Source organism: Sciurus vulgaris, assembly GCF_902686455.1.
Source record: "Sciurus vulgaris genome assembly, chromosome: X".
Taxonomy (NCBI): domain Eukaryota; kingdom Metazoa; phylum Chordata; class Mammalia; order Rodentia; family Sciuridae; genus Sciurus; species Sciurus vulgaris.
This window is the reverse complement of record NC_136471.1, coordinates 116,602,406-116,615,315: the sequence shown is the minus strand read 5'-3', so window position 1 is coordinate 116,615,315 and position 12,910 is coordinate 116,602,406. Positions and strand designations below refer to the sequence as shown.

The window sequence follows — 12,910 nt, the reverse complement described above, 5'->3', positions numbered from 1 at the left end:
CAATAAAACAAAGAATTGATTCTTTGAAAAGATGAACAAGATTAATAAACACCTAGTAAAATTAGCCAACAGAAAGATGGAGAACACCTAAATCAACAAAATTAGAGATGAAAAAGGAGTTATTGCCAGAAACTTCTGAAATCCTGAGGATCATTAGAAGCCATTTTAAAAAATTATACTACAATAAACAGAAAAATCTAGAAAATAAGATTAATTACTATACACATGTGACTTACCAAAATTGAACCATGAGGTTATAGAAAACCTAAACAAACTCATTATCAGTAATGAGACTGAAGCAGCAATTAAAAGCCTTCAAACAAATAAAAGCCAAGGACCAGATGGATTATCAGCAGAATTCTACCAAACTTTATTTAAAAAAGAATTAATGCCAATCTTCCTTAAAATTTTTCAAGAAATTGAAAGGGAAGGAACACTCTCAAATTCATTCTATGAAGCCAATATACTCTTGTACAAAAAACATACAGAGACACATCAAGGAAAGGAAAACTCAGGCCAATATCCCTGATAAATATAGATGCAAAAATCCTTCATAAAATATTCAAAAACCACATTTGAAAACACTTTAAGAATATAACACATGTGGTTTCATCCCAGGAATGGAAGGTTGGTTCAACAAATGTAAATCAATAAATGTAATTCACCACATAAATAGAATTAAGGACAAGAATCACACTACCCTCTCACACATGTAGAAAATGTGTGGAAAAATCCAGCATCTACACGTGTTAAAAACACCGGAGAATTCAGGGATAGAAGGAACCTAACTAATATTTTAAAGGCTACATATGAGATATGTAAGAGAAACCCCAAAACCAACAGCATACTGAAGGTAGATAAATTGAAAGCATTTCTCCTAAAATTAGGAACAAGACAAAGATGTACCCTCTCACCACTCCTAGTCAAAATAGTTCTTAAAACTCAAGCCAAAACAATTAGACAAGAGAAGTAAATTAAAGGGATATAAATAGAAAAGAATTTAAATTATTTGCTTCCTGATGATATGATCTCATATCTAGAAGACCCCAAAACTACCAGAATGCTTCCAGAACTGATAATTTCAGCAAGATATTAGGACACAGAATCAACATACAAAAATCAATAGATTCCCTTTACTCCAATAATGAACCAGCTGAGAAAGACATCATGAAAACGACCCATACATAATAACCTTGAAAAAACATACTTGGGAATAAATCTAACCAAGGAGATGACAAACTCTACGATGAAAACTATAGAACACTAAAGAAAGAAATTGTAGAAGACCTTAGAATGTGGACAGACATCCCATGTTCTTGGACAGGCAAATGAAATATTGTCAAAGTGGTCATGATACCAAAAGCAATATATAGATTCAATGCAATTTCCATCAAAATACAAATGACATTCTTCATTGACCTAGAAGAAAATTCTAAAATTCACTTTGAAGAATAAAAGACCTAGAATGCCAATGCAATCCTGAGCAAGAAGAGTGATATGGAAATCATCACAATCCCTGATCTTGAATTATACTACAGAGCAATAATAACAAAAACAGCATGTTATTAGCATCAAAATAGACATGAAGACCAATGGAATAGAAGACAGAGACAAAACCACATAGATACAATCATCTGATATGTGACAAAGGTGCCAGAAACATATATTGGAGAAAAGATAGCCTTTTTAACAAACACTGCCAGGAAAACTGGATTATCCATGTGTGGAAGAATGAAAGTACGTCACTATATTTCACCCTGAACTGAAAGTAAACTCAAAGTGAGACAAAGACCTATAAATTAGACCAGAAACTTTGCAACTGCTAGAATTAAACATGGACTCAACATTCAAACATATTGGTCCAGGCACCAACGTCTTTAATAAGGTCCCTTGAACCTCAAGAAATAAAACCAAGAATCAATATGTGGAACAATATCAAATTTAAAAGCTTCTGCACAACAAAGGAAGCAAGAGTTTAAAGAGGGAGTTTACAGATTGAAAGAAAATCCTTGTGAGCTACTCCTGAGATAGATTAATATTCTGAATATATGAAGAACTCAAAAAACTTAACACCAAAACATAAAAAAAAATCCCAATGAAGAAATGGGCAAAAGAACTAAACAGACATTTACCAAAAGAAGATGTAAAAATGGCCAAAAAATATATGAAAATTATCATCAACATTCCTAAAAAGCAGGGAAATGCAAATAAAACCTACAGTGAGGTGGGTGCTAGAGAGAATGCTTGGAATGCTGAGGCAGAAGGATTGTAAATTTGAAACCAGCCTCAGCAACATAGTGAAGCCCTAAGCAATTTACCAAGACTCTGTCTCAAAATAAAGAGGGGATGTGGGGATGTGGCTCAGTGGTTAAATGCCCCTGGGTTCAATTCCTGAGAAAAAACTACACTGAGATTTCACCTCACTCCACTTAGAGTGGCAATCATCAAGACTATAAATAATAATAAATACTTGCAAGGATTTGGGCAATAAGGTACATACATTATTGATGGGACTGCAAATTAGTACAACCACTGTGAAAAGGAAAGACTAGGAATAGAAACACCATCCATATGACCCAGCTATCATTCCTAGGTATTTATCCAAAAGAAATAAAATAAGCATAGTATAGTGATATAACCACATCAATGTTTATAGTAGCATAATTCACAATGACCAAGTTATGGAACAAGACCGAGTGCCCATCAACTGATGAATAAAGAGGTAAAATATGTTCCATGTTTGTATAAATATGTCAAAATTGACTCTACTGCCATGTATAACTGAAAAGAATTTTAAAAGAGCAAAAATTTAAAATATTAAAAGAGAAAATGTACACATACACAATGGAGATTTTTACTCAGCTATAAAACGTCTGAGATTATGGCATTTGCCAGTAAATGTATGAAACTGGAGAACATCGCACTAAGTGAAGCCAGATTTGAAAAAAGTTGAATGTTTTCTCTCATATACTGAGGCTAGGGGAAATAGAGGGGAGGACACCATGAAAACAGAAGAATATCAGAGGAATGGAGAAGGAGGTTGAGGGGAGGTGGGAAAGGGAAGGAACAGTGGAATGAGGTTGATCATATTATGCTACGTGTGTGTGTAAATATTCCAAGGTGAATTCAACCTTCATGTCTTCCTAACAAGTATCAATTTATAAAAACAATAAATAGATGGGGGAAAGTAGAGGAGAGGGAAAGGTGGAAGGAGAAGGGGAAGGAAGGAGGAGATACTAGGGAATAAAACTGAGCAAACTATATTCAATGCTTGTATGACTATGTCAAAATGTACTCCAATACTACATATAGCTATAACGTACTAATAAAAACATAAAAAAGAAATCCAATTTACAGTAGCAATAAAAAATAAAATACCTAGAAATAAATTTAATCAAAGAGATGAAAGAGTCTATACTGATAATTATGAAACATGAAGATAGAAATTGAAGAGAACACAAGAAATGGAAATATATCCTGTGTTCATGGTCTGGAAAAAATCGTTATTGTTAAAATGTCCATATTACCCACAGAAATCAATAGATTCAATGCAATCTTTATCAAAATACTAATGACAAAAAAATAAAAAATAGTAATGACATTCTTTAAGGAACTATGCAAATACTAAAATAGTGAAATTTTACAATAGTAAAATATATATTGAAATTTATATGGAACCACAGAAAATACCAAATAGACAAAGTCATCTTGAGTGAAAAGAACAAAGCAAGAAGCATTACATTACTTGATTTCAAAATTTACTGCAAAGCTATAATAATCAAAAGACCATGGTATAGGCATAAAAACAGACACAAGATCACTGGAACAGAATAGGGAGTCTAGAAGTAAACCCACATGTTTACAGACATCTGTCTGTCAACAGAGCTCCTAAAAACGTGCATTGGAGAAAGTATAATTTGTCAGTAAATTTTGCCAGGAAAACTGAGTATCTATATGCAAATAAAAATGAAACTACATCACTACTTTCTACCATTTACAAAAATCAACTCAAGATGGATTAAAATTGAAATGTAAAATCTGAAGCTCTGAAACTACTAGCCGAAAACTTAGGGGAAAGACTTCAGGATATTGGAATGGGGAAATAGTTTTTTAAGAATGACTGACAGGAAAGAAAAGCAAAAAAAAAAAAAAAAAATGGACAAGATGGATTCCACAAAACTGAAAAGTTTCGGCACAGTAAATAATAAACAGAGCAAAGAGACCACCTATCCAATTTTTTAAAAAATCTTTTTTAAACTCTACATCTTACAGTGTTAATATCTAAAATACATAAGGAACCCAAAAAGCTCAGTAACATAAAAATAACCAAATTAAAACAAGGATACAGACCTAAAAAAAATTTCTAAAATGAAGACATACAAGTGACCAAGAGTTTTATGAAAAAAATCTCAAATTCACTAATCATCAAGGAAATGCAAATAAAAACCACAATAAGATATTATCTCACCCCAGTATAATGGTAATAATCCCAAACACAAATGAAAATAAGTGCTGGTGAAGATATATAAAAAAAGGAAGCCTTTGTATTCCACCGGTGGGTATGAATATAAGTAAGTAAAGCATGATGGAAAATATTATGAAGGTTCCTCAAGTACCATATGATTCAGCAAAACCCACTACTAGGCATATTTCCAAAGGAATTAACTCAGTATGGAGAAAAGACATCTGTACTGTAATCTCAGCAACTACAGAGGCTAAGGCAGGAGATCACAAGTTTTAGGACAGATGGGCAATTTCATGAGACCCTATCCCAAAATAAAAAATAAAGTGGCTGAGGTGTGTGTAACTAAGTGGTAGAGGTTTCCTGGGTTCAGTTCCCAATATCACACACACAAAATAAGATGCTTGTACCCCTATATTTATTGTAGCACTATTCACAATAACCAAGAAATGAAAATGACCAACGTGTCCATCCATCAATGGAAGAATGGATAAAGAACCATGGTACATATATATATATATATATATATATATATATATATATATATACACACACACACACACACACACAATGAAATACTATAAAATAGTATAAAAATGAATAAAATATTGTCATTTGGGACAACATGGATGGAACTATTTCACAACTTTCCTAGCCCTTCTGTTACTCAATGAACTGATTTTACCACTGTCTTTCAGTTCTTTTTTTTCCAGATGCCCTACTTAACCCATACTGTTGTCTAATTGATGCAGTATTTCTAAAAAAAAAAATCTTTTTACTCTTCTATATACAAGTTTGTAATTTTTTATAAAATATTTGAAGGAAAGTTTATTACCTCTTGGGATTGATTTTTGTTTCTAATGTGAAGGAATGTTCCAGTTGCTTTATCTTATTTAATTTTTTGATTTGGATATCCAGTTCTTCCTTTAACCTATCTTAGTTAAAAATACTATTTGTTATGGTTTAGATGTGATGTGTCCCCAAAAGCTCATGTGAGAGGTAATGCAAGAACATTCAAAGGTGAAATTACTCGGCTTTGAGAGCCTTAACTCAATCAGTGAATCAATCCTCTGATAGGAATTAACTAAGTGGTAGCTGAAGGTATATAGAGTGTGGCTGGAGGAGGTGGGCACTGGGGGGTCTGCCTTTGGAGTAAACATTTTGTATCTGGCTAGTTGAGTCTCTCTCTGCTTGCCAATCATCATGTGAGCCACTTCCCTTGACAAAGATATTCTGCCTCACCTCAAGTCCCAAGGAATGGAGCCAAACTTCTATGGACTGATACCACTGAAACTGTGGGGCCCCAAAATAAAATTTTCCTCCTCTAATTTTTCTGTTCAGGTCTTTTTGTCACAGCAGTGAAAAAGCTGACTAAATAAATATTCTTACCCTATTAACCCAAAATGGCATTTTTAATCATCAGGGGACCATGTATAAGTGAATCTGCTTGAGGATACTGTATTCTATTAGCCTATTTGCTTAATATGTGAAACTATAACATAAATAATTTCTAGTTTTTACAAAATAATTCTTAATACTAGTAGAGTATATCCTCATTTTTTTCTTTCTCAAGAGCATACTCACACTTTGGGGACATTTGCAAGTAAATTTAAAATCTAGAATAAGCCTAAATAGTTTCATACACAAAATATATCAAGTTTCTTTTAGGGGGAATGGGTATTACCATATACTATAGATTAAATCTGAGAAGAATGACCCTATTTTTAATACTGAATATTCACACAAGTAAGTAAGTGGTTTTTATTACGTGAAACCATCCTTTCATTTCAGGAAAACACTGTAAATATGTTTGTCATTACATCAAAATAACAAATGGTAAATAAGAAAAAATTCCTTCCTACAGAATTATTTTAGCTAATAAACACAAAGGAATGATAGAAATATTACTCCGCAGTTCCTCAACTGGGATGATGATCCTCCATGACTATCAAAATCACAAGAGATAGCAGATATTTATTCTCCTAATGGAAGTGCACAGTATCACCTGTAGACCTCTGGAGTGATCTTTCCAATAAACACAATTAAACCTTCACCTAATCAAGCTTGTTTTAACTATTGAGAGCTCTTGATTCTGTGTGCCTGGTGTACTGATTTTATGATTTTACTCTCTGTATTATTGCATATTTTGAATTTCAATGAAAAATTATGTTATTTCAAATATTCCTATAAATTTTAAAACCTAGTTGAATTAGAAGACAATAAACAAAATATAAAAGACCAAATAGGTTCATAAAAATAGCAAACATAATGGAAAAGTTAAATTAAAACTGTAATCGAAAGCCAGGCATCCTCAAAGAATTTCCAAACTGGCCAGGTTAATGAGTTTGTGGGTTCCTTACAATAAATGTTTAATGAAAAATTAATCAATTAAGTAAATTCTTCCAAACCACACAAAAAGCGGAAAATTACTCATCTCTTTTAACATTGTAGCTCTCCTTGATACAAATATCATCCATATTAGGTAGTTGTATTAAGGATGCTACCCAGAAGAACACTCCTGTCAAACTCAGATGAATATCATAACTTCATAGCATATTCAACATAGTGGAAAATTAATAAGTAGCCTGTACCAATGGAATGAAAAGATACCACATTAGAAAATAATAGTGGCCCCGTGTGGTAGCACAGGCCTGTAATCCCAGTCACCTGGAAGGCTGAGGAAGGAATAATGCAAGTTCCAGGCTAGCCTCACCAACTTAGTCTGACACTACCTAAACAAATGAAACAAAACAAAAACTGGGTATATAGCTTAGTGGTAAAGCACCCAGGGCTCATTCTCTAGTACCAAAAAGAAAAAGGAAAAGGAAAAATATAGTGTAGTATTATTTAGTAAAATAATAGATAGGCAAGAAAAAGTATTTGATTATGTTCCAGGGTAAAAGAAAAGTCCTTGATATGAAATTTTCCACAAGTTCATTGTACTAACTTTTAGCAAACTTTTATTAGAATGGATTCTCTATATCATAAAATCACAAACAAACATAAGTAAATGTGAAAATTACACATTTGCCCAAAAATTTCTGGATCACAAAGAAATATGAAAATCTAGATTGGAATGTACAAGAAAAAAATGCACAAAAATACCTAAATAAAGAGATGTGAATAATGAAAAGAAACCTAGTAACAATATGATCCTATTATTAAAATATCAAAGTAATTGACATTCAATTATACAAGGAAAAATTTTCAAATAATAAAATCACTATAGCATCACTTGGAGCTTAGTCACAAAAATCAATGACTAATTAGTAAATGTACTGAAAAATACACCACTTGCAACAAGCAAAATATTTAAAATGAACCTAGTAGAATCTTCAAACTATATTTATGGGCTTAAATCTAAAAATTTACTGATAGAGTTAGGGGAGAAATGTCAGTATACTAGAGCAGAGCAGTATACCAGGTTTATTCAGGGGAAAAATGATAAACATGTTAATTATCCTTATTTACAGAGACAATTTTTATCAGTATGTTCCAAGATGACAACCAAGTTGGGTTTGCTTCTTCCCATGCCCCAAAATCAACCATGGAACAATTAATGAAGGAATAAACAAAGAACAACAACATACACATGACCAAAAAAAAAAAAAAGGAAACCCTAGAGGAAAACTCCGACTGTTAACTAAAACTTGTGTGAGGCTGTGACCTGAAGTGGGAAAATATGTGTAAACAGCAATACAAACTGGATGAGAGGAAGAGGTGGAGAAGGATTTTGAAGTTCAGTATCTGATTTTTTTAAAATGTGCATTAGAGAAACATTCAAGTTGAACAAAATCACTAGAGGAATCCTCGTTACCACGTCAAAAATAGGTGCTAGTACTATCAGTAAATATCAGTAGAGCATGAACTTTTGGATTGGTGAAAGCACAATAAGGTCAGATGTAGTACTACTATCCACCTAAAACCTATTCAGTGGTTGATGACAGACTTTTAAAGTTATCTTAACATAAGAAATGAACTAAAATAGAAGCAGAAAAATGAAAGTAAATCACACAGAATAAGAGTATGAATTCACTCCTGAGACAATCAGGAAATACCCTTGATAACAACAAAGAGAGGAATAAATGAAGTCAGGATCTTCATTTTCTACTTTGTGATGTTTCAGGCGATGGTTGGAAAAAGGGGATAGACTCTTATCAGAAAAGGAAGAAATGCTGGTGTCTTATACCACTCAGTGTAACAACATTTGTTAAGATTGAGGGACTTCACACAACACTGCAAAGAGACCACCAGAGATTCCTCTAAAGAAAACCCGCCTTTCAACCGATCTTACCAGAAATGGCAAGGTCTGGGAGGTCCCAAGAAGTAGTGCACAGAAGTCCATGTACTTTTCATCAGGAATTGAAGGAGGCCCTGGGCAGTACTGGAGATTATGTCACATCAACAGTCCCAGAAAGTTGAGTTCTTTGGTACGAGGGGCTGGACTCAAGACCTTGGAAGGACAGTGGCTGAGCACCTAGAGTAACCAAGAAAAAACAGGGAGTGAGAACTGAGGGCACCATCCCCCCACCCCAGGAGAGAGACCACACAGATCAACTCATACTATCTACCAGTCTTCGGAGGTCCAAGGCGTGGATGCTGGGCTCAGACTCCACCTTACTCCCTACTGAGGACTCTCAGGGAAAAGAGCTCCTCAGTCTGAGCCCTGATGCCTGACGTAAGGAGAGGGAGAATCCCCAGCACCAGTGCAAAGTCAACGAGCTGAGTGCCTGGCTTCTCTAGGAACTCCTCTCCTCCAGAACAAAGACGGACTGCCACAGCACCACCCCTGCAGTTATACCCGGAGAGCCAGGTGGGCAGGACGACAGGACCGGAAGCACAAACCCTGACTTCCTCCTCACCGACCTGTGGTGACTGAGGCCTTGGACTGAGGGGTGTAGCCTCGGGCCGCTGAGAGAGACGTGCCAGGTGGTGACAGGTGTCTTCCTAGGTAACCCAAGTTCAGACCCCCACACAAAAAACGTGAGTCCCAGACAAGCGCAGCCTGCCCTTCCCCTGAAAAGGAGGCCCCACAGGGACCGGCTCTCGGGAGCTCCTGGACACGGCCGTTAGGCCCAAAGGCCATTCATTTCCCCGCAGTTCTCAGGGAACAAAGGCTTGGTCTGAGGCAGGTGGACTCGAGTCAGCAGAGTGGGGCATCTCAGGCCCGGTGGAGTTAAGGAGAGAACCTTTGTGAAGATCGAGGGGCATCGGTGCCCGGGAACCCAGAACCCCGTGGGGCGGGCTCACAGAACTTGGTCCCTGACGTCGGCAGACGTAATCACTGGGGCGCCCCCTCCCTTTGTTCTCGGGAGATCCAGGGAGGTGGGAGCTTTGCTGGCAGGGGCCCGTAGGCTGTCAGAAGTTGGTGATTCCCCAGCCATAGGCAGGATCGGGAGGAGGACTCTGGTCACGGTGGAAACCACACTCACCTAAACAACACAAGGGACGTCAGGTGTCTCTGCTGGAGTCCTGGGTGCCTCTAATGAAGTGGTGGGTTAGCCCGCCTCTGCTCTAGAGCACTGCCCTCTAGGAAACGGGCAGAGGAGGCCTTGGTTAAAGCCAGGGTGCTCCCTCCCCATGACCTTGCTCACGTATCACCATTCTCCCCAATCCAGGTACCAGCTTGCCAGCTCTTGTGCCACCACTCGTGCCTGCTGTGCCTGGCAACAGTCATGCCTAGGGGTCAGAAGAGTAAGCTGCGTTCCCGAGCCAAACGCCAGCAGGCCCGTGATGAGACCCAGGGCCTCAGGGGTGCTCAGGTCACTGCAGAGGAGGAAGTGGAGTCTCCCTCCTCCTCTCCTCTTGACCAGGGTTCTCCCCCCAGCTCCCCTGCTGCTGGCAGTAGCCAGGTGTCTCAGAGAGCCCCACCCACTAGCTCCCCTGGCACAGGTGATTCCTGCGAAAGTTCTGAAGGAGGTGCCCAAAATGCTGATACAGGTGCCCAGGAGAGAAAGCCAGGCAACTCTCAGGCAGCGGCAGCAGGCTCCGCTCAGAGCTCACGTAGAGATCCTCTCACCAGGAAGGCCAGTCTGTTGGTGCAGTACCTGCTGGAGAAGTATAATACCAAAGAGCCCATCACACAGGCAGATATGCTGAAGGTGATCAACAAGAAGTACAAGGAGTACTTCCCTGAGATCCTCAGGAGAACCTCCGAGCGCATGGAGCTAGTCTTTGGCCTTGAGATGAAGGAAGTCAATACTAGCAGTCACTCCTATGTCCTTATCAGCAAGCTAGGGCCGTCCACTGAGGGAACTCTGAGTGGCACTAGGGGCTTGCCCAAGACCGGTCTCCTGATGACCCTCCTGGGTGTGATCTTCATGAAGGGCAACCGTGCCACTGAGGCAGAGATCTGGGAATTCCTGAATGTGTTGGGGATCTATGCTGGGAGGAGGCACTTAATCTTTGGGGAGCCCCGGAAGCTCATCACCAAAGATTTAGTGCAGGAAAAGTACCTGGAGTACCGCCAGGTGCCTGATAGTGACCCTCCCATCTTTGAATTCCTGTGGGGTCCCAGAGCCCATGCAGAAACCAGCAAGATGAAGGTCCTGGAGGTTTTGGCCAAGATCAATGATACCAACCCTAGCTCCTTCCCCAGTCTGTATGAAGAGGCTTTGAGAGATGAGGAGGCGAGAGCAGTGGAGAAAGCTGTGGGGAGAATGGGCACTGCTGCCAGGGCCAGGGCCGTTTCCAAGGCCCTGCCCCGCAGATCCTCCCGCATCTAGTTGGGTCTGAGGTAGAGTGTTCACTTCATGTTTGAAGAGCACTCAGCTTTCTGTGGGATGGAGAGCAGTGGGCTGGAGGAGGCAACATGTTGGTCTTCTTTTCCTGTTATACACGAGTAAGGTAGACATATATCTTGTTTTGTTTGTTACTTTGCAACATTGTTCCTTTTCATTGAAGATTTAATGTGCTTCTGATTAGAACCTTGTCAACGATCTGGTTCTCACATTCATTCTTGTTACATGGGTTTGAAGGTTACAGTTGTAGTAGTACTAAAGCAAATCACAAACCGTGTTTTCTTCATGAACCAGAACTTGTCAACATGTTAGCAATGCAGTGGTTTTCATGGGAATGTGAAAGAACCCCACATTAAAGAATGTGTATAACATTATGAAGAAAAAATGTGAGAAGTGTTATGTAAAAGATGTTTTGACTCTTGGTATTCTTGTATTTGTTTTAGTAAAAATAAAATTACCTTGATTTATTTAATTTTTGAAGATTTTTTAAATTTGTTTTGTCCTAGTGTACAGCATATTCTCTACTCTCTACTTGATAAAAAAGAAAGAAAGAAAAGAAACACAAAAGAGGAAACAAGACTTCTCTGCTGATGGTATTTCCTCAGTTTGTTATTCATATGCAATTCAATTTTCAGTATATAGCCACAGTGAGTTCACCAAAAAAATATTTAGAAAGCAAGGCTGCTAAATTCCAGGATGTCTAAGACCAAATTGTATAAATATTTGTACTATAATTGATCATTTTTGTATCATTACTAATATAACAATAATATTTAAAAATAAATAATCCTGTGATAATTAACTTCTCAATATTTCCTAACTTTATATCACATATTTTTTTAGGAGGTATTGAACCCGCTTAACTACTGAGCCACATCCCCAGCCCTTTTTTACTATTTTATTTTGAGACAGTGTCTCTCCGTGTTGCTTAAGGCCTTGCTAAGTTGCTGAAGCTAGCTTTGAACTTTCAGTCCTCCTGTATCAGCCTTCAGAATCACTGGAATTACAGGTGTGTGCCACTATACCCAGCTGTGCTTTATATACAGTATATACATTCCAATATTACTTGAAAACAGGTCTGAGCAGAGTCACTTCACAGATGAGTAACTTACAAGTTTATTAAGTTCACAGACAGGTAGTTGTCAGCTTGGACTAGGCTCATATTCTGGATGTTTTTGGGTCCTGCAATTTTCCAATCCTTCTGGCCTGAGTCAGATTTTGTGTCTTGTAATTCGTTTTTCTTCTCGTTGCTCCAAAATGTAGCTCAGTGGATAAAAAGGACCCTGTAACCAAAGCACTGTTTTGGAATACCTAGCTATAGTGATTATAATGCTGAATATATGTGCAATGTTAATAAAGAATAGTGACAATACTATCTTCTACATGGGTAATGTCAGATAACATAAAAAGATCAAGACCTCACAAAATCATTTTGCTTTACATTTTCCCTGTGAAAAGTAAATCTATTCAAAGCAAAAATAAATAATAGGCTAAGGCTGGCTAGTGAAACAAAGGTATGTAGCAGTATTTTTTCCTCTGACAGTACAATATCTGTCCTGTGCCTCCTATCTTTTGCTTCTCTGTCTCACATGTAGCCAGAGACCACAAGCCATTTTCTGCAAGGTTTGCAGTGTGGAATACAAGCAGTTATTTGCAGGTATAAGACATTTCCCATAAGTTTTTTTAATCAATGAGAAAGGAGGCAACA

The 12,910-nt window shown here is 37.7% G+C and overlaps 1 pseudogene across 1 annotated transcript in view; it reads left to right on the top strand.

The window, feature by feature from the left end:
- LOC306651152 (melanoma-associated antigen B4-like) overlaps positions 1-11,187 on the top strand; it is a 34,385-nt pseudogene extending 23,198 nt beyond the window's left edge. The window contains exon 2 of the transcript in view: positions 9,981-11,187. The product of the transcript in view is annotated as a melanoma-associated antigen B4-like (transcript). The remainder of the gene's footprint in view (positions 1-9,980) is intronic.
- The last annotated feature ends 1,723 nt before the right edge of the window (positions 11,188-12,910 follow it).